The sequence below is a fragment of the Rhinopithecus bieti genome, unplaced genomic scaffold (assembly GCF_001698545.2).
Source record: "Rhinopithecus bieti isolate Rb0 unplaced genomic scaffold, ASM169854v2 scaffold_18803, whole genome shotgun sequence".
Lineage (NCBI taxonomy): Eukaryota > Metazoa > Chordata > Mammalia > Primates > Cercopithecidae > Rhinopithecus > Rhinopithecus bieti.
In genome coordinates this window covers 1,019,100-1,042,520 of record NW_016809459.1, presented here as the reverse complement: position 1 = coordinate 1,042,520, position 23,421 = coordinate 1,019,100, and the positions used below count along the sequence as shown (strand labels likewise).

Sequence of the window (23,421 nt, the reverse complement as noted above, 5' to 3'; positions counted from 1 at the left end):
GTCATGTTGTCATTGTGTAAAATTCACAGTGTATTTACACAACTCTAAATAGTATAACATGCTATACATCTAGGTTATATGGTATAGCCTATTGCTCATAGGCTACAAATTTGTACAGCATGTAATTGCACCGAATGCTGTAGGCAATTGTAACACAGTGGCAAGGATTTGTATATCTAAACATGTGTATCTAAACCTAAGCATAGAAAAGGTACAGTGAAAATAAGTTGCAATAGACTAAAAAAATGATACACCCAGATTCAGCACTTACCATGAATGGAGCCTTCAGGACTGAAAGTTGCTCTGGGTAAGTCAGTAAGTGAGTGGTGAGTGACTGTGAAGGCCTAGGTCATTACCATATACCACTGCAGACCATATAAACACTGCACACTTAGGCTACCCTAGGTGTATTTTTTAAATTTATTTCTTACATGATAAATTCATCTTAGCTGCCACTTTTTTATTTTAGAAATGTTCTTTTTTTAACTTTTTGAAATATAATATCATGATTTCAAACACAAACACAATGTACAGCTGTGCAAAAATATTATCTTTCACTATATCTTTATTCCACAAGCTTTTTTCTACTTTTACAATCATTACAGTTTTTTGAAGATATTTTGTTGTTAAAAACCAAAACGTAAACCCACACAGCAGCCTAGGCCTACACGAAATCAGGATCGTCAGTATCACTGTCCTTCACCTCCACATCTTGTCCCACGGGAAGGTTTTCAGGAGCAGTAAGACCCATGGAGCTATCACCTCTTATAATAACAATACCTTCTTCAGGAATACCTCCCAAAGACCTGCCCAAAGCTCATTTACAGGTAACTTTGCTTCTGTACGTAGAAGTACACTGTAAACTAACTATAAAAAGTACAATAAATACATAAACCAGTTAGATAATAGTTTATTACAATTATCAAGGATTGTGTACTGTACCCAATTATATGTGCTAGACTTTTAAATGATTGACAGCACATTAGGTTGTTTACACCAGCCTCATCACAAACATGAGTAATGTGTTGCACTACAAATTTATGACAGCTATGATATCAGAAGGTGACAGGAACTCTTCCACTCCATTAAAATCCCTTGATACCACTAGCATATGTGTCATTCATTACTCAAGGAAATGTCCCTTATATAGCACATGACTGTATATATACAATCTCTCTGTGTGTATATATATGTATATATATACATATGTGTATATATATGTATATATATACATATGTGTATATATATGTATATGTGTACATATATACATATATATACATATGTATGTGTATATATACATATGTATATGTATGTGTATATATACACAGAGAGAGAGAGAGAGTAAGTGAGAGAGAAAAAGTTAGGGCTAGTAAGCCCAAAGTTTTGAGGATAGGCCAGTAGCCATGGAACTTTTGAGAAAAGATTAATGCTGCAGTTTTCAGGCAGAATTTCTTCTTCCTCAGGAAAACCTCAGTGTTTGCCTTCAAGTGGGTCTTTTAACTGATTTGTTGAGGTTCATCCACATGATTGAGAACAATTTCCTTTATTAAGAGTCAGCTAATGGGGTATTAATGACATCTACAAAATACCTTCACAGCAACAACTACATTAGTGTTTCATTAAATAAGAAGGTACTAGTCTGGCCACATTTGCACATAAAACTACCACACCACCAAAAAAACTTTTGATTGTATCTTAATCCATTTTGACTGCTATCATGATATACCATAAGTTGGGGAGCTCACAAACTACAGGTATTTATTTCTCAAAGTTCTAAAGGCTAGGCGGTCTTCAGATCAAGTGCTGACAGATTTTGTGTCTGGGAAAGGTTCCCATTCCGATTCATTGAATGATGCTTTCTCACTGTGTCCTCCCATGGTGGAAGGAATAGGTGAGCTACTTTAGGCCTATTTTATAGAGGTACTAATCCAATTCATGAAGGCTCTACCCTCATGTCCTAATTACCTCTCAATAGGCCCTACTTCTTAATACCATCAAATTGGGGTTTAGAATTTCAAATTATGAATTTTAGGCAGACACAAAGATTAAGATATATAAGATTGCTTTGTTAATAACTCAATATCTCTATATTTCTTAATTCAGTTAGGATTTTCCACATTTTCTTGCATAATCTCAAAGCATTATTCAATTCTGTTCATCACTCTTTCTTTCCAGCAATGTTCTTTCATTTTGTTTTTATGAAACGATAGTACCCTCTTTGTTGTTATTTTGGTTTTGTCTAGGGTTGTTTGTTGTTTGTGAAGCTATTTTGCTTTAGTGTCTCATCTCTCTATTGTATTTGCTCAATTTATTATTTTCCACCAATTTTTTTTTTTCCTTTTGAGATGCAGTTTCGCTCTTGGTGCCCAGGCTGGAGTGCAATGGCATGATCTCGGCTCACCGCAACCTCTGCCTCCTGGGTTCAAGCCATTCTCCTGCCTCAGCTTCCGGAGTAGCTGGGATTACAGGCGTGTACCACCACAGCCGGCTAATTTTGTATTTTTAGTAGAGATGGGGTTTCAGCTTGTGGGTCAGGCTGGTCTCAAACTCCTGACCTCAGGTGAATCTCCCACCTCAGCTTCCCAAAGTGCTGAGATTATAGGTGTGAGCCACCCCACCCAGTCCATCAATTATTTTTAAAGTAAAGTTTCCCAAGATCAGGTACTAGACATTCATCTACTTTCTTTTCCCTTTTGATTAGATCTTACCTTCATCCATATTGTATAGTGTCATCTTTATACAAATTACTCACTTATTTATATACACGGGCCAAACATTTTCTTTCGATTCCATGTGTATATCTATGTTAACATTTTAAAAGTGCCTAAAGCTTAATGTGTATAAAACACAATTTGTATTTTCCTGACTGTTCTTTGCTTGCCTAACACCTTTTCCCCTCAAAAGTTATCAAATATACAAATCTTGGAACATTCCATTTCTTTCAACTGCCAAAGAAATTCTAGCACCAAATTTTATTCATTTTATTTCCTACAATATGCCTCAAGTTTATCACCTCCTCGGCATTTCTCCAAATAGCATTCAAGTCCAAACTATATCACCTCTCCTATGCACTACTGCTGTTTCCTTTTCACTAATTCCCAGGTCAACCATCACCATCTCTAATCTTCTCTGCAATCAGAAGTGGTGCTTACATATGCAATCAGATGACACCACTTACCTGCGAAAACACAATCCTTGTAGGACAAAGAGTAGCATAGTTTAAAATTTCCTAAATTGGGTCCTACTTAACTGAGTCTTGAGTCCAAAAGAATCACAGGACCCAATAATGGTGTAGGCAACTCAGTCCTAGGCAGAAGGACTGAGAATCAGGAGAAGTGATGAGATAAGTTCTGAATCCAAAGGCCCAAGAAACAGGAGCTTCGGTGTCCAAAGGAAGGAGAAAAGGGATGTGTCCTAGCCAAGAAGAGAGAAAAAAAATCTACCCCTCCCTCTCCTTTTTTGTTCTATTCAGTTTTCCACACATTTTGAATAATGTCTGCCCACATTGGTAGTGGTGGTGGAAGAAAAAACTTTTTTACTCAGTCTACTGATTAAGATACTAATCCCTTCTGGAAATATCCTCACAAACATAACAGAAATAATGTTTTATTGTTGATGTATAAATTGAAGGGGTGCAAATGTGGTCTTGTTACATGGATATATTGGATAGTCATAAGTCTGGGCTTTTAGTGTAACCATCACCTGAATAATGTACATTGTACCCATTAAGTCATTTCTCATTGCTCCCACCCTTCCAAGTCATCAAGACTATTATTCCACACTACATTCATGTTTACACATTATTTAGCCCCAACTTATATGTGGTATTTGACTTGCTGTTTCTGAGCTGTTCCATTTAAGATAATGGCCTCCAGTTCTATCCATGTTGCTGCAAAAGACATGATTTAATTTCTTAAAAATGACTGTATAGTATTCAATTGTGTATGTACATATGTTACATGCATCTATATTACATGTATAACAAATTTATATATAACTATATATGTAAAATATTATATATATCAAATCATATAGTTTGATTCCATATATTTGCTATCGTGAATAGATATCTGCACTCATATATTTATCACAGTAATAAGGTCTCATCAGTTTTCTGGGTACCCCTGAACCCATTCAAGTTAACGTATAAGTTTAACCACCACATTCATTTTATTGACTCATAGAAAAATGTGTTTCATGAGGTACAACTTGCTAATATGAGTATTTCTAAGGTCAAAATTGAGGAATTAAAGAGGTTTTTTGTGCTAAAATAAGAGCATCAAACTCGTTCACATTTGTTTTCACTACGTAATGCTGTCAGAGCTGTCCTTACCTCCTTCTGTCAAGCAAAATGAGAATATATCCTTAGCATCCAAGAGTGTTACAATGACTTGCCAAATCATCTCAGAAGCTTCAGAACTTACGTTTCAGGATAAAACACTCTAATATAATTTATGTAGGGAAACAAAAAACAAAAAAAGTGAAGTATTATCTAAATAGTTTGTATTAGGAAATATAATTTTATAGGCAAAATAGAATTTGGCACCTAAATTGTAAACTTCCTAATTTACTCTTTGTATTGCTCCATCTTACCTAAATGCAAGGTGTTATTCTTTGCACTAAGCATTTTGTGTATGTTCATTACATTAAACTTTTTATATTTCTTTTATTTTTTAATTGTTGTGGTTACATTGTAAGTGTATATTTTACGGGGTACTTGAGATGTTTTGACCCAGATATGAAATGTGAAATAAGTGCCTCGTGGAAAATGGGGTATGCATCCCCTCAAGTATTTATTCTTTGAGTTACAAACAACCCAGTTACACTCTAAGTTATTTTGAAATGTACAGTTATTGACTTTGGTCACTCTATTATGCTAGCAAATAGTAGGTATAATTCATTCTTTCTAACTTACATGAACAAAACAATTGTGACAATATTAATTTGATGGAGAATTAAAATAATTGGTTATTTTTGTGTTTATGCAATTTCATGTATGAAGAAGATCATAAATGTTTAAGAGTATAGCTAAAAAGTATGGTGGGTCTGACTGGTGTTTGTATTATGAACTAACTTTCAACTAAGACAGATACTTCTGGGCTCCACACTTTAAGGATCAAAGATTTCTCAGTGTAATAATTACAGCTAGACATAATGGTAATTCAACCTTACATAGATTGTTCCTCAGTTAAAGTTAGGCATTTTGGGAAGCTGAATTAGCTCATTCCGGTCATTAGAGACCATTTAGAAAATCACTTCTTTTTTGCAATAATGGAAAAGTGTAAATGAAATAAGTCCATTATATTCACGTAGCACCTGATGTAACTGGAAAGTGTGGCAGAAGCGTGCTAAAAGGAATGTTGGTTCCCCTGAGAAATCAAGAGCTAGAAACACTAATGAATCAGATTAGATTGTGGATCGTCGGTATCGGTTGGATTAAAGATTTTCTTTAAATCAAAAAACAAGTCACTATGCTCTGCTAGCACCCATTTAACCAAGCAAACAAAAAATAATCCCTAATTGTAGAAGAAACAGAAACATAGAAAAAGCACTAAGTCAAAGCATATATTTGTTCTTAACAAGCTATAGAACTATTAGTACATAAAAGTGCCTATGCTTTAATGTTTGCATACACAGTAAAAGATAATAGGCCACAGAAGTGAAAGAAAAAGTGCTTTAAATGTTAAGCTTCGAATACTTTTCTGTAGGAATAATTAAAATTTTACATCATTAGAATACACGAGGTTGGGTTTATGTCTTATTTAGAAAGATATCAAAGCCTTAAAATATTTGAAAGTAGTCAAACATAGTTTTGAATTATTTGTCAATCATCAGATTAGAGTTTTCAGAATCACCCAGCTATAGATAAGCATTTTCTCAACATACTGGAAAATCTAGTATATATATATTACATGTATATATACATATATATTTAATTTTATAAAAATCAGACTGTCTTCAGAATTCAGGTCGATAAATTAACTGATTATCATCTTTGACACATTATCTCTATAACAAAATGCTATTTTCTCATATTTTTCTGCACAATTGTTCTACATTCTGTAGATTTTGCATAATGTCACTTATTCAAAGAAATTGATTCCGAGTTCCAAAAGTGGATTAGGTATTTCTATGATAGTGTCTAATTTCAATCTTCACTTTGTCTTTTGAGCTTATTGTAATTTATAATCATACATACATGGTATATGCTCAATAATTACCTAAATGAGTGAAAGACCAGAAAGAATGGAAAGGTCGAAATAGTATTCAATAGCTGACTGAAAGTGGTGCATTTGAAACGGACATTCTCTTGTCAGAATTTATATGTAGCTATTCAGCAATGCTCTCTTGAAAGCAAGACAGTAGCATTATGTAGATTTTAAGACTTCACTATTTTCATATGTCTTCTAATTGGTTTTTAAAAAATTATTAAATCACAGGACAATGAATACTTTTACATTATCATAATTGATCATTTTGATGTATACTTTCTCCATATATGTTTCTTTATATTGGAATGTATAATGGAGTGATTAATGGAGTACATTAATGTACATTAATGTTATTTTCAAATTTCTTTATAATTTAACTACACTTTTTAGTTGTAATTGAATATGCTCCTTCACAATGCCTTTTCTTTTATGAGGAGACATCAAATTTTATTCAAACAATTATGTGCTATTAAGAAAACAATGAATTAGCAGGGAAATTGTGGCATCAGTAAAATTTAAATTCTTCACGTAATAAACAATAAGTTTTCTTCCATGACATTGAAATTTAACATTTATTAGAGAATTATCATTTATCGTTAAAATAGATTTCAGTTATACTCTTTTATTAATGTTATAATAATGATTAAATTTTAGCTATCGTTCTACTGCAAAATAAACAATATTTATGAAAATATGAAGATAGAAGTCTCAGCATAAGTTTTAAAATAGTTTCTCATAAACAATATGTGAAAGTAATTTTGCATGAAATGTAAAATAGGCAAAAGATGCCTATATGTTTTAAAATATGTTATGTTTTGTGTTCCACACAATTTTATTGTTATTACTCAGTTAAAGGCACCCTTGACTAATTCAGCTGTTTATTCTGTGGCCTTTAATATCTGTTTTAACTAAACTAGACACTACATTTATCTCGGTGGTCTTCTTTACATATGAGGCTCAGAGGTAGGGCTGTAGGTGTATGTTTATTATAAATAGATAGTAATAAGAGGAGTTACAATAAGCATTAATATTAAATAAAAACAAATTATATCATGCCAGGCTCAAGGTACACCACCAGCCCCTTTCGATCAGCTGAAGATATTGAGACTGTTGGAATCCTATTTGTAGAAGCACGACTTCAGAAGTCCTGCTCTGTCACAGCCTAGTCCATTTTTGTCACCATCAGATGGCCCATCATCAAAAGATGATTGTATCTGTGCTTTGCTCATATTTATTCTTCTGACCTCATTTTCCATTCCCCTTCTACATTTTTAAATATTTTCTATGCCACTAAAACTTACACCCAATCATCAATAGCCACTCTATATATTTAAATATTAAAAAAACTTCTTTTTACCTTCGTGCTTCCAACTGACACTTGCCGTCTCTTGCCATGTCTTGTGAACACTTTCTTCTACAGCCCTTTCAGGTAATGGCCATTAACAGAAATGCACACACACACACACACACACACCTCTCACACAGCTCAGACATTCAAGGGGACGGAATAGCACTTATTATTACTTCAGTGCTGAATTTTTCACTTGTACTCTCAAAAATTCAAATTCATACCCTTTGATATAAATCTTGCCTATCTTTCCCATTAATGACTCAGCATTTAGCTCTCTCTTTCTCTCTCTCTCACTCTTTGACTTTCCTAGCGAATCTCAGCCCTTACTATAATTAAATGTTTATGTACTTCTTGGCTACAGCTGAAAAGCTGAATATTGCAAAAAAAAAAAAAAAAAAATAGTGACATAAATATACTGAATGGATTTTCTTAAATATTAAGACAAACTTCAAAAGGTATTCAAAACTTCTAAGCAATCTCTTTTTAGTCCTGTCATAATATCAGTTTTTTTCTAATACAATTTCAAATCTCCTCTTCTTTCTCCAACATTTCCTAAAGACTCTTCATGCTTTGATGATGACTTTACCAAATATTTCATGTATAAAAATAACTGCTACTAAAGAAAAAAATCTGTCCTTTATCAATTTTACCATCTCACCTACATATGCACTTAAATACCCTGTACTTCCCATTGAAATAATAAAGGAATTTTAATTGGCCACTCTGCCACTGAAGCCCTGGTGCCAAGAAGTTTTGCCTTCTCAAAGATGTAGCTATTACACTTTTGTTTATCTCTCCTGCTTCTTCAGTTCCTGCCATTTACTGAGTCATTCCATCAGAATAAAACCAGGTTTAATGTATCAAATCATTTTTTAAAAAATCTCCCATCGCCTTGTTTTACCAGCTACTGCATCATTCTCCTTCATTAATTACTAGCCAGCAATACTTCTTCAAATATGGTTTGTACATCCATGTCTGCCATTTTCACCTCTGAAGACTCCAAGACATTTATGTTTCTACTGCAGTAAAATAGTTTGCATCGACATCTATTTTGTCTTCATCTTACCAAATTCTCAACAGCATTTAGCCCTCTTTCCTACTTGAAACGCTTTCTACTTTAGATTTCTATGGCATCATAGTTTTTCTTCTACATCACCACTGCTTCTTCTCAATCTCCTTTCTTGGATTCTCTTTCTATATCAGACTTTTAAAAGTGACAATGTTCTGAATCATTTCCCCTCACTAGGCGCTACTAGTCAATCACACGATTTTGATAACATATATATATGAGTAAATCTTAAATTTGTATTTTTCAACAAGGCACTTTTCTCTGAACACCAAAGCTACCTTCTTGATAAATCTGCTTTGATTTGTAATGATACTTTCAACTCAACATGGCCAAAATTGAACAATTAAGATGGTTTTCCAACCATCTCAATCCCTCCTTAACCGTTACATAGCAATGGCATACATTTCCTGACAACTTTTCTCCACACCCAACATTAACCCCATCAGCCATTCCTGTTTTCTCAACATATAAATTTCTATCACAAATCCACCCACTTCTTACCATGTCTGTTATTAGTCTAAGCCACCTTATCTTTCACTCAAAAACCTGCAACAAGCTTGAAATTGATCATTTTGCTTCTAATCCTTCCCCCATCAGTCTGTTCTCCCCAAAGCACCCAGCGTATGCTTTCAAAAGATCAAGTAGAATATTCTACCTCTCTTGATTAAAGCCTTTCCAACCACTTTCCATTATGCTTCATAAAATCAACAAGCTTTATCACAGCCTTCCACATGGCCTAACTTGATCTGCCTGTACTTCTGCTCTCCTCCTCAGTAACTGTGTTCTAGTCACACTTGTCTTTACTTCATCTCAGGGCATTCACGTTTGTTGCTTCTTCTACTTGGAATGACCTTCTCTCAGATGTTCTCCTGGCTGTTCTCCTCAAATGTACCATCTTCACAGAGGCCATCCCTACTGAGTTAACTAAAATGCTGCCTCCCATGTTCCCCTGCCTGTCCAGTCATTCACTTAATCAAAACCACCTTCACACTCACTCACTGCCATGAAATCTTCATAACAAATTTCAGTATTCTAAATTGTCTTAATTATGCATTGACTTGGTATTTACTGACTGTCTTCTCCTTACAGAACATAATTTATGTTGGACATGGACTTTTCACAGTTACTGCATTTTTCCCAGTGTGCCCAGATCAGTGCCTGTCATATGGTAGACAATGAATGTTTGTGTAATGGTTAACTGACTCTTTTAACATGACCACATATAATCTGTTTTTCCTGATTGTGTCATCATCATCATCACCATCATTACTCTCATTACTATTTTTTTATTTTAAAAAAGACACATTTATTCGGCATCATGATCAGACTACTACATTTGGCAATCAGCAGCATAGATGCAAAAAAAAAAAAAAAAAAAAAAAACATTAAAACCCTTTGTTGGAATACTTTAGACTTTCCACAGAATGAGAACTAAAATAACCTTTTATATAATTAGTCACAAATATAATCCTCGAGTATTTTCCCCCATAAACATGAATATTTGTCTAAAACATGTCTTCTTTGTAGCAGCTAGCTGCCTCCACTATGCTTGGCTGAGTTCACAAATCTGTTGTAACCTGTAGCTTCCCTATCACTTCTCTGGTTCTCCTCTCCTGCTAAGCTTTGTTTCATCTTTGTTTCCTGGCAGTAATTAAAATTTTCTGCTACTTCCATAGCTACTGCTGCTACTGGAACCATCATAGCCACCTTGGTTTCATGATTTGGCAAAGTATTGGCCTTCACCAAAATAGGGGTCAGAGATTCTGTCTCCAAAATTTCCTTCTTTCATGAGTCCAAAATTTGAAGACTGATTGTTGTAATTGCCAAATTCATTGTAGCTTCCACCACCTCTGAAATTGCTTCCACTAACACCACCAAAGCTTCCTCTGCCTCCATTGTTATAGCTGTCACAGCTGACGCTCCTGCCATAACTGCTGCCCTGGTTTCCATAACCCTGTCCACCACTTCCACAGCCTCTGCTTCCTCCAGACTCACCAGGGCTGCCTCCTCCATAACCACAATCATTACCAAATCCATTATAGCCATCCCCACTGCCACCATATTCACTGCTACCACGGCTGCCACCAAAGCCACTATGACCACTAAAGTTTCCTCCATGACCAAAGTTGTCATTCCCACCAAAACCACCTCCGTGACCACCACCAAAGTTTCCAGAACCACTTTGACCTCTTTGGCTGGATGAAGCACTACCCATCTCTTTCTTTGACAGGGCTTTCCTAACTTCACAGTTGTGGCCAGTCACAGTATGGTATCTCTGGATGACAGTCTTATCCACTGAATCACGGTCACCAATGGTTACAAAGTCAAAGCTCCTTTTCTTGCCACTGCCTCTGTCCATCACCATTTCAGTCACTTCAATTCTTCCATACTGTTCAAAATAATCTCTTAGGTAATGTTCTTCAGTGTCTTCTGTAATGCCACCAGCAAATATCTTTTTCGCAGTTAAGTGGCCACGTGGTTTTTGAGAATCTTCTCTTGAGACAGCTCTCTTTGGTTCCACAACTCTTCCATCCACCTTGTGTGGCTTTGCATTCATGGGTGCATCCACCTCCTCCACAGTGGCATATGTGACAAACCCACAGTCCCTGGAGCACTTGGTGTTTGCAGTTCTCATTACCACACAGTCCCTGAGTGTTCCACATTGCTCAAAACGGCTCCTCCCACTCCAATCGGTTGTTTTAAAGCTGAACCTTCTAGTGAAGAGTTTCTGTAGCTGTTTTGACTCTGACTGACTTAGCCATGATTTCAGGGAAGACAGACTTTTACGATGTTTCCTTGGCAGCACCCACGGGCAGCATTACTATTATTTAAACTCTAGTTTTCCATAGAAAAAAAAATGTGCATTCAGGTATTGATTAGCCAAGCCATTGTGTTAGAACTCAACACAACATAGGTAAATAATATGGTTTCTGTCCTCATAGAATTTATAGCCTGGAGGACGACATAGGAATTAAGGAGAAAATTATAGGAGAATCTTTTTATTTTATGAATAGATATAGCAGATATTCATTGGAGGCCTAATATATGTGCCAGGCATTAGTCTAGGCACTAAGAATACAGTGGCCAATAAAATAGTTCTTGTATGTAACTCAAATCTTATGGTGGTAATATGTGATATATAATAATAGTAATAATAATATAATATAAACTTGAAAAGTTTATATATTCATTCATTTATCAATCTCTCATAAATTGTGATACTATAGGTCAGTTAACTTATCCATCTCTGGATGAACTAGTAATCTCAATTTTGGCCCCACAAAACTGAGAATAATGTCCTGCTATGTGATAGCACATAAAGCTGCTGGCACCAGACTGGCTTCTAGCTAGTTTCTTTCATCTTCTAACTGCTGCAGCCGTTTCTCTGAAGTCATACAATTTTATGACCAAGAAAAACATTTTTTATCATAAGTCATTTTTTACTATGAACACTTTGTGAATTATTTGGACTCACTAGACATCTAGCAGACCACTAAGGAAATATATAGTGGCACAAGAATGTTTTGAGATGGACAGTATGAGCATATTATCTGTTTTGTTAGGGCACAGTGTATAATGATGAATAGCCTAAGTAGGTCTGCACAATACGATGCTAGTGGGAATTACCCAGTCGGGACCCAATGTAATGCGTGTGAAATGTGCAAAGTGGGGAGAAGATTGCATGAGAACTAGAGAAGACAGAAAAGTAATTCTAGAAGGTAAAAATGTCCTTTTCACTTTTCTTTACTGCATCCCTTGTCTCACATTTTAAAGAAAGGAGTATACATTCAATAAAGGAAGGAGGGAAAGAAGGAAGAAAGAAAGGAAGGGAGGAAAGAGAAGGGAAAATGGATAAGTGAGAGGTGACGAAAATCTTTAGGAAAATCATAATGCTGAGTTGTAATACTGATACAGTTTTTTGGGGGGGTTGTTATTTTGTAGTATTATCTAGAGACAATAGACATAGATAATTATAATGTTAAGTGGCAATTTTATTGTTGTAGGTAATTTTGTTAAAAATATCTATCTGTGATGTATCAGAGTATGTATTCACATTGAGATAATTAAAAAAAAAACTACAGGCCATTGTAGGTAGTTCGTAGAACACATGGGTAAAATTGCTATATAACTTTTCTAATGTTTTTCACTTCATGTTCCCTAGACTCTACTCCATAAGGGCACTTATTAATATATTACACACGATAAATTATAATAATGTAAGGTAAATATTTAGCAGTCACACCAACCAGGAAGCAATGCTGGCACTCCAGTTGTTTGTTTACAAGTGAGGTTGAGAGGTTTCTTACCCTAACAGCCCTTTCAGAATTTCTATCCAATTTTCTGATTGTGAAACGCTAGGCTAAAAGTGAAACATTTTAATCAACTTAAAATTAGAGCTACAAGGAAAATGCTTTCGCATTTCAATTTAGTTCATCAAATAACAAAGTAACGGGTGCGAGAGGTAGGATAGGAGATTTTCCATCCACTTCTCACCATGTAAGGCACAAACCAATTAATGATCATGGTGTTTCAAAATCAGTACTTTAAAAAAAATTAAATTTCCCTTCGATTCAATAGGACATAGAATAAGAAAAAAGGTAAACAAAAGACACTTTGACTGAGTCCAGAGAAATGACAAGAGAAGGATGTTACAAATATTATATGGGGTAGAAGTATTGGATATTAAAGTTGTTTGAATTAGAACTTCAGATGTAGCAATGATTTTTAATACTAGATGCACATTGTAATCACTAGGGAAGCTTTAAAAAATACCAAAATGTGGACCCTGCCTCAGATCAATTAGATCAATTTAATCATGGACATGTGGATAGTAAGCTTCAACATTTTTAAGACCCATTCTCTCCTGCCATGGTGATAAAATTTGCTCAGGGCTGAGAATCACTGAAATATATAGTTAAAAAGTGGTTTGTACTACACATTAGGGGAATAAAAATGTCCATTCCAACTGCTTTTAGCTTTACTCATTTTTATTTTAATTGAATATAAATATATAATTGAATTAACTATAATTCAGATTTGTTCTAATTCAGCCCAAACTTACTTTTAATAATTGCTCTAGTTCAGCCCAAACTGATATTTAATAGTCTCCCAACTTATGTTGAAAGAGTGTTTTGCTGGGTGTAGAGGATGCATAGCAGTTAATCTAGAAAGTATAGTTTATGAAGATGCTTTGGAGCCCTTCCTCTTTAAGCTGAAGAGGTAAAAACGGAGAAATCAAGACAAAAGTATTATTTTATAATTACCATTTGTTTAGTAACATTGATTAAGGGCCAAAGTAGACAATAAAGACAGAAAACCATCCCATCTATTTAGTATATGTGCATCTTCAAAAGTGAAAAGCAGCTGAATCGGGCAGCTGTATTAACACATATGCATCTAGTGTTGCTAACGGCAGAAGAATAGATGTGATTCAAAGCAATTCTGGATGAGATTTAGAATTTTCAAATATTAATAGCTTGGTTCCACTTCTATTCTATCACCTTGCAAACGTTGCCAAACAAAAGGACTCTGAACAATGCCAGCCTTTATGTTTATGATTAGCATTGTTCTCTCTTGGGAGTAGAAAATATAATGCAGTCACTCTTCAGGGCCCAGATGCTTTGCAGATCCAGGCATCCAGACCACCTGTTTTCACATACTCATACACACTTTAGTTTGTCATTCATGAATGCCCTATGCACATATTTGGCAGTTTGCTTGCCCACTCTTTGGCAGTTTTCCAAAGACATGTGAGTACATGAGCTTTACAATGTCTATGTGCAATGGTTTCCAAATTCATTTGAGGTATTCACTGTCTTTGTAAACATTATAGGAGCAATGTAATCATGGCAAATTGCCTATGTCAGAATAATTCTAGCAAAAATTTATAAATCCAAGGATATTAAATAGGTTCACATATAATTTTTTATAAATACCTTACATCAACTTCTTATCTATAAGACCAAAAGAAATTAAATGACTCGCCGATATAATGTTCATGTTTTCCTTAATTCTTAGAATCATGAAGTATGGAGAACTTGGAGAGAATTAATTTTGTGTAGGTTTTAATTACTGGTTAGATTCTTTACTTCCTCAGGTACCATTAGGAACACACTAAAAAAAAAAAGTGAACCATAGCAACCTTTAAATAATTAACCGGTTTTTTCATTATTAGAGCTGTGACTAAATATGTCCAGATATTCTTAATGAAATCTTTTTATTTCAAGAATATATATCTTAGAGCATATGCTACTTTTATGTGAAAAAATCACATCCATATGTAATATGTAAAGTCCATTTAAAATAGAAGACCTATTGGGACTAATATATTTTGCCAAAATCTTTTATTTTGTAATATAATGGCATCTTAAGTATTAACAAATGTTAGACATAAAACAAGGTATTGCAGTTAAAGTAAGTAGTTTGGTGAAAGATGCACAGTTAAATAAGTCATGAATCCTAAAATAATTTGGTAAAATCACAAGGCACTCAACTCTGTCTTTCCCCAGGTGGTTTAGGGAGCAAACTATCAAGAGAATGTTTTACGTGCCGATAATTCTAAAATTACAGCATGCAAAGCACTGGCCAAATAAATAGTGTATACAAAGACCAACAAGAGGAAGGTACCGTCCCAAAAGTTAAGTGCTTCCATTCTATTGTGGAAATACGTGTGTACTCATGTGTTCTCATGCACATGCATACACACACACATACATTTTACATTCATGATGACAACATGAAAGCAAGTATATTTTCAAAAACCTATTCTCCTCATTGCAAGTGTTAACAAAATGTTAGAAATAAAACAAGGCATTGCAGTTAAAGTAAGTAGTTTGATGAAAGAGACACAGTTAAATAAGTCATGAATCCTAAAATCATTTGGTAAAACCACAAGGCACTCAACTCTGAGCAGGTCGATATACAACTTGTATTAAAGGTAACTGGCTCTTTTATTTTAGAAAACAACTTAGTGGGTCTTTTTACCTTAGTAAAGTGTGCTCTCTTTTGCCCATCTCCCTACTGGGAATAGGATGGGCATGTTTTTCACATACCCCCACAATGCAATGCTTAAATAATGAATGAACTCGATGTTTCATTTTTTCCGTGACTGGTATAAAACACAAGGCTTTAAGGGTGAATGAGAGAGAGAATTAGAGTCGGGAGGGAGGATCTGTGGAGAGTGAATCAGACTCTCCACTACTTGGCAGTATATTGGGCTAAAGGAGGTACAGAGCAAGTGCAAAATGTATGATGACAGAGACGACTAAGGAACTCTTAAGAATGGCCATGTCTCCTATTTACTTTTGAGTCATTGGCTGTGCTTTTCTGAGATATTTCTCTATCTTAAACGTTAAGGGACGCATGTTAAATACAGTAATCATACCTCTCTCGTGTTTTGCAAAATTGTAGAAATAGCACCTGGCATGTGCTGAAGTAGTGAAGAGAGCAAACAGCAGCTGCAGGATCTCAGAAGGATGGATAAGGCCTCGGTGACAGTGGAGAAGAAAGTTGTGGTACATTCAGAACAGCAGCAGATATGAGCTATTTCCTAAAATACCAAGATGAATTTACACTCGAATTGGGGCTGCTGAGGGCTGGCAACACATGAAATGAGCTCCATTTGAGCTAACACATGGAGAGGAGGTAGCAGAACCACATTCCAAAATTCCAGAGAAGGCACCATGCTTCTTAAAATATGCAGAATGAGGACTTAAATTTTTTTAATGGGAGGGGTTGTTGACATGTGGGATATTAAAATGTATGTTCCCTGATAAGGTATGTAATAAAAGTACAAAGTGCACTAAGGCAGCAGGAAGAACACAGATGTTTTCGAAGCAGCTAGATCAGCAGTTATATCCTACTTTCATTTATAAGCCATTTGGTATTGCAGAAGCAAATGACCCTCTCTGGGACATGCTTCTCACCCATTAAATAAGATTAATAAGGCTAACTTCATTGGATAGATGTGTACAACAAATGCATGTAAAGCACCTGGCATAGCATGGACACTAAATAAATCTCAGTCCTCTTCCTAATTGTCCTATCCATCCTACTCTCCAATAAGAAAGTTAGGAGACAGAAGTACTGCTTCCAATTAGAAGTAAAAAAAGTTTTTTTGTAAAAAAAGGTAGGCTTTGCATTGGGCCTTGAAAAATATGTGTGTAAATGTACTTTCTTATATGGATTTATTGAGAAAATATAGTATAATTACAAAAGAATTGAATATTATATATGAGGACGTCCTTCAATGCAGTAAGCGTTCATAGAAGAGACAGCTGGAATAGAGATATAAAATGTGTGGGAGGCAGGGTTTTGGTCTTCATAATCTTTGCCCACTGATATCACGCCTTGAATATATTAGCTTCTACAGCAAGAAAGAGAAAGGCAGGGCTCACGCCTGTAATCCCAGCACTTTGGGAGGCCGAGATGGGCGAGGTCAATAGATCGAGACCATCCTGGCCAACATGGTGAAACCCCATCTCTGCAAAAAGTACAAAAATTAGCTGGGAGTGTTGGTGCGCTCCTGAAGTCCCAGCTACTTGGCAGGCTGAGGCAGGAGAATGGCGTGAACCCGGGAGGCAAAGGTTACAGTGAGCCGAGATAGCTCCACTGCACTCCAGCCTGGGAAAGGAGGGAGACACCATCAAAAAAAAAAAAAAAAAAAAAAAAAAAAAAAGAAAGAAAGAAAGAAAAAGAAAAGAAAGAGAAAGACAGAAGTTACTCAGAGCTGCAATGTGAGAGGGACTTTATCTACTATTACTGGCTATGAAGAAGAGGGCTATGAAGTTGGAAGAGGACTATGAGCCAAAAAACATGTGACATCCAGAAGCTGGAAATGTCCCTCAGCTTCCAGCCAGCCAGAAATTCAGTACCTCAGTCCTGCATCTACAAGGAACTAATTTTTTCCATAGTCTTTAGAAATAAATGAAGCTTGTTGCAATCTTGAGTTTAGTCTGCTTAGACCAGTACAGAACTTCTGCCATATACAAATGTAATGAACTGCTTTTGTAAGCAAAGAAGTTTGTGACAGTTCATTAAGGTCATTAAGACAACAATAGAAAACTAACACCAGAATTGAATGGCTGTTTCCCAGAGCTGGTAGAAGTGAGAGAATCATGATGTTGCACTACAGTGCCCTTTGGTCTCCACTCCCCTTACAAATATTTATTTAGAAACACTCAGGTAATATTTTATGAGGGCATCTAGGGAAGAATAAAGCAAATTCAAATGACAATTGCTCGTTCAATAGTTGGGGTAACAATATGGTATTCATTAAATGGCATAGGGTAAGACCACAAAATATCTCAGGTATAACATGACATACTAAACACAGAAGTCAAGAAGCTGATATCGTACAGAAAAAAACTAAGAACCTAGCAGGATTCATTAAGGAAATCTCCCTACAAAATTATGTTTGAATTTATTTGTTTTCCTCAGTAGAAACTGGCCTCTCTGTTTTGATAATAAAGGGGAAAATTGTTTGGTTTGTACTAAAAATTCCACGGAACTTTTACTATCATGTTGCCCTGGCATTCTCAGTGATACACATACTATCAGCAGAGTAAACTGACATATTTAATTTTCAAAATCAAATACTTATAATTATTATATAAGATCAGTGAGATCTTGGGAAATATTACATCTTGATAAGTGTTCATTGGTTTTCTAAAAATAAAACTTTCCTAGCCAATTCTCTGCTATTATTTGTATTAATGTGTTTCTAACTATTCTAAAATAATTTGAGGATGAGTTATGAGATTTAATCCTGTAAGTCAAAATGTGAGCTAATAAGTAAAACCCTAACAATTTATAGTCACTAGAGGGGCTTTAATTCATTTCTTCCCTTTAGTATACGTCAATTTGTGACACAAAACCATTGGATAGGGTTCATTTGAATTGTTGAAATCAAAGATGGGCAAAAGGTCAAATACATGTATCTTCTCCAATGTACATTTTTCAGGTTAATTAGACATACTTCTCTTTCTTTTAATTTTCTTTTAACATTAGGTAACAAATGGCCACTAAATTTTCCTGTATCTTCCAGAATAATAACCAGACTCTAACATTATGAGAGTGATCATAGAGACAGGACATGGTGCAAGCTGTAGCAAGAACACAGTGGGTGATGGTGGAATTAGCGTAGTAAAATTTCATTCTTTAACTACTTTGTCTAGTTGCCAGAGATTGCTTTCCTCTCTGAGTTCTCTAACACATTTCTATGTTATTCTCATCCCTCTTTACATTTACATATGATTGTAAACATTGCCTAAAGAAGGACGTTTGATAAATGTGTTCCTGTACTCCCTTTTCTTTCCTTCCGGTCCAGTTCACGTGCGACCCTTTCACTCCTGCTACCATTTCATTGGCTTGTGATTTTGCTTCTGCATTGTAAAATAAAACAAAATAAAATAAAATAAATAATACCTCTTTCAGGTTTCAATCACATGGTCTCAGATTCTATTATTTGTCAAAGTTAACTTTCTAAAATTCAAATCTATGATGTTATTACTGAAAACAAAACAACCTCATTTCATTTCAAATTAAACTCTAACAGCACAGTATACAAAGATAATTGTAATCGTTATATTTTCTGTCTCTTTGGTCTAATTTCCAGTTAGCTTCTAAATCCATGTCCTTTTAGATGCAGTCACATCAAATAAGACCTTTTCTCTAAGATCTGGAACAAGACAAGGATGCCCTCTTTCACCACTTTGATTCAACATAATACTAGAAGTCCTGGCCAGTGCAATTAAGTAAGATCAATAAATAAAGGGCATCCAAATTGGAAAATAAAAGTCAAAATAACCTTGTTTTCAGATTACATGACCTTAGACTTAGAAAAACCTCCATCAAAAAAAATCTGTTAGAACTGCAAGATGGAAAAATAACATACAAGAATTAGTAATATTTATAAATACCAATAGTGAACAATCTGAAAATGAAACCAAGAAAGCAACCCCATTTACAATAGATGCAAGGAACATAAAACACCTAGGAATCAGTTTAACCCCAAAATGAAATATCTATGCAACAATGACTATGAAACATCAATTGATTCGCATTCAGTTGATGAAAGAAATGGAAGAGAACACCAAAAAAAATGCAAAGCTCTTCCATGCTCATAAGTTGAAAAAATTAATTTTTTTTTTTTTTTTTTTTTTTTTTTTTTTGAGACAGAGTCTTGCTGTGTCGCCCAGGCTGGAGTGAGTGGCCGGATCTGAGCGCCTCCCGGGTTCACGCCATTCTCCTGCCTCAGCCTCCTGAGTAGCTGGGACTACAGGCGCCGCCACCACGCCCGGCTAGTTTTTTTTTTTTTTTGTATTTTTTAGTAGAGACGGGGTTTCACCGTGTTAGCCAGGATGGTCTCGATCTCCTGACCTCGTGATTCGCCCGTCTCGGCCTCCCAAAGTGCTGGGATTACAGGCTTGAGCCACCGCGCCCAGCCTAATTAATGTTGTTAAAATGACAGTTCTATCCAGCGCAATGTGTAGATTCAATGCAATCCCTATAAAAATACCAACGGCATTCTTCACAGAGATCTGAAAAAAATTCTAAAATTGATATAGAACCAAAAAAGACCCAGAAGAGCCAAAGCTGTCCTGAGCAAAAAGAACGAAGCTGGAGGTGTCACACTACCTGACTTTAACATTTATTACAAAGCAAAAATAACAAAATCAGCATGGTACTGACATAAAACAGACACATAGGTCAATTAAACTGAACAGAGAACCCAGAAATAAACCCTCACATTTACAGCCTACTCATTTTCAACAAAGGCAACAAGAATACAAATTGGAAAAAGTACAGTCTCTTTGATAAACGGTGCTGGATAAATGGAATAACTATATGCAAAATAATAAAACTAGACCTCTGTCTCTCACCAGACACAAAAATCTGAACAAAATAGATTAAAGACTTTTATCTAAGGCCTGACTCTATGAAACGACTATAAGAAAACATTGGGGAAATGCTCCCGGATATTGGTCTGTGCAAAGATTTGTTAATGTAAGTCCTCAGAAACGCAGGCAATCAAAGCAAAAATAGACCAATTACATCAAGTTAAGAAACTTCTGCACAGGAAAGGAAACAATCAAGAGAGTGAAGAGACAACCCATGAATGGGAAACATTATTTTCAATCTTCCCATCTGAAAGGGGATTGAGAATTAAAATATATCAGGAGCTCAAAACACTCAAGAGCAAAAAATAAATTAAAACAATGGGCAAAATTTCTGAATAGATATTTCTCAAAAGAAGGCACAGAAATGTCCAAAAGGTATGTGAAAGAAAAGCACAACATCACTAATCCTCAGAAAAGCACAAATCAAAACCACAATTAGATGTTATCTTCTTCCCAGTTAAAATAGATTTTATATTTAAAAACAGACATGTAATAACAGATGCTGGTGAGGCTGCGAAGGAGGAACCCTCCTATACTGCTGGTGGGAATATAAAGTAATTATGGCCACCATGAATAAAAACACTGAGGTTCTTAACAAATGAAAAATAGAACTACCATATGATCCAGCAATCTCAAGGATGGGTATATATCCAAAAGACAGCAAATCAGTATATCGTATCACAGAGGTAGATACACTTCCATGTTTATTGCAGCACTATTCAAAACAGGCATAATACAGAATCAACCTAGGTGTCTATCACCAGATGAATGGATGAAGAAAATGTGGAATATATACACAATGAAATATTATTCAGCCATAAAAAGAATAAAATCCTGTCATTTGAAACAACAAGAATGCAACTGGATGTCATTAAGTATAATAAGCTGTGAACAGAAAGACAGATATTATATGTTTGCAGTCGTAGGTGGGAGCTGAAAGTGTGGATCTCATGAAGATAGAGTGTAGACTGGTGGTTTCCACAGTCTAGAAAGGCTAGCAGACAGAAGGAAGAAAAGAAGTTGATTACCCAGTAAAATTATACAGTTTAATTAGTAGGGAGACAATATCTTACAATAATTGACTATACATTTCTCAGTAGCTAGAAAAGAGTAATTTGAATGATTCTACCAGAAAGAAAATGCAAATATTTAAGGTGATTAGTATCTCAAGGACACTGTTTTCATCTTTATAGATTATTCCAATGTATTAACTTATCATATCTAGCCTGAAACTATGTGCATTTGTTATTGAGACATATCTCAATAAAAATTATAAAGAGAAAATAAATAAACATGTTAATCTGGGTAATTTCCTTGAGTCAATCTAATGGAGTTCATTCAAACTGCATATCTTAATAATTTCAGTATCGAGTGACTTAGCATGAGAATCTGCGAAAGTATGTCTTTAGTATTCAATCAATTCTTGTTATACTTGATGCTGGATTAGCAGTTCTACGAAACCATTTCTTCATTAGCTTTCTGGGAATTCTTCATTACTGTTTTGGGAATTCTTCATTAGCGTTTCTTCATTAGCCTTCTGGGGATTTTTATTTATAGTTTATCCATTAGTGAACCCAGTCTAATAGGATGGCCAAATTTCTAGGAATTTCATACAATCCTCTGGAATATATATTGAGATTGAGTCTCTCTCTATCGCCCAGGATGGAGTGCAGTGGCACCATCTCAGCTCACTGCAACCTCCGCCTCCTGGGTTCAAGCGATTCTCCTGCCTCAGCCTCCTGAGTTGTTGGGATTTTAGGCACACGCTACCACGCCAGGCTAATTTTTGTATTTTTAGTAGAGACGGCCAAGCTGGTCTTGAACTCCAGACCTCAGGTGATCCGCCCGCCTCGGCCTCCCAAAGTGCTGGGATTACAGGCATGAGCCACCGCACCCGGCCTGGAACATATATTAATAAGACATCCATACAAATGAACTCAAACTGATTTAACATTACTTATTATTTGACAATGCTTCTCATATCATTTAATATGTTAAATAAACCCAATTAGTTTAATCTCTCTTTTTAATATATATGAAGAGACACCCTTTTGAAATGTTTTAAAGGCCTATCTGGAAAATGTCAAAGTTCATTCCAGGACAAGAAAAAGACTAAATTTAGCATTTGATTTAGGGACATTTGTAAAAAAAAAAAAAAGAAAAGAAAAGAAAACAAACAAACAGAACAATCGAGTGTTTAAAACACATGATCAAAATAGGATTGCAGGTCATTGTGAAACAATGATCGTTTATTTGACTAGAGTGATAATTAAAAAGGCTTCAAGGGCAAATGCAGAAAGTTACATAGTTTTAAAATAATATCACTCTTTTAATGGAAAAGACTCAGTTTTCTTAGGTGATCAAAAGCTTAAAAAAGACAACATTAAACACAAGAATTTATTTTAGTAAAACACAGAATCTTTGTTTGCTTTGCCAATTACCTAAATGATTTTTTAAAATTACAATCTTCTGTCAAGAGTTGTAGACTATTTCTCACAATATTCTTGTTGTTTCAGCCCAGTGAATCAAATTCTAGTTTTGCATCAGTGTACTTCTGATATTAATGTTTATTAAAAAAAAACATTAAAAATACACAATCTGCTTGATTTATGATGGGGTTATATCTCATAAGCCCATCATTGTTTGAAATATATTATAAGTCAAAAAGGCATTTAATGCTGGCAACACAGCAGACCGTCTCTGACTTATGATGCTTCAACTTATGATTTTTCCATTCTATGATGGTGTGAAAATGATATGCATTCAGCAAGAGCTGTTATCTTATTATAAGTCAAAAGCAGCTCCTCGACTTATAATGGGATTGTGTCTCAGTAAACCTATCATAAACTCAGAAAACTATTCAAACCATTGTAAATTGAGAACCATCTG

The 23,421-nt window shown here is 35.2% G+C and overlaps 1 pseudogene; it reads right to left on the bottom strand.

Moving 5' to 3' along the window:
• Positions 1 to 10,283: 10,283 nt before the first annotated feature.
• On the bottom strand, positions 10,284 to 16,316 carry LOC108540382 (heterogeneous nuclear ribonucleoprotein A1 pseudogene; annotated as a pseudogene).
• Between the last annotated feature and the right edge of the window lie 7,105 nt (positions 16,317 to 23,421).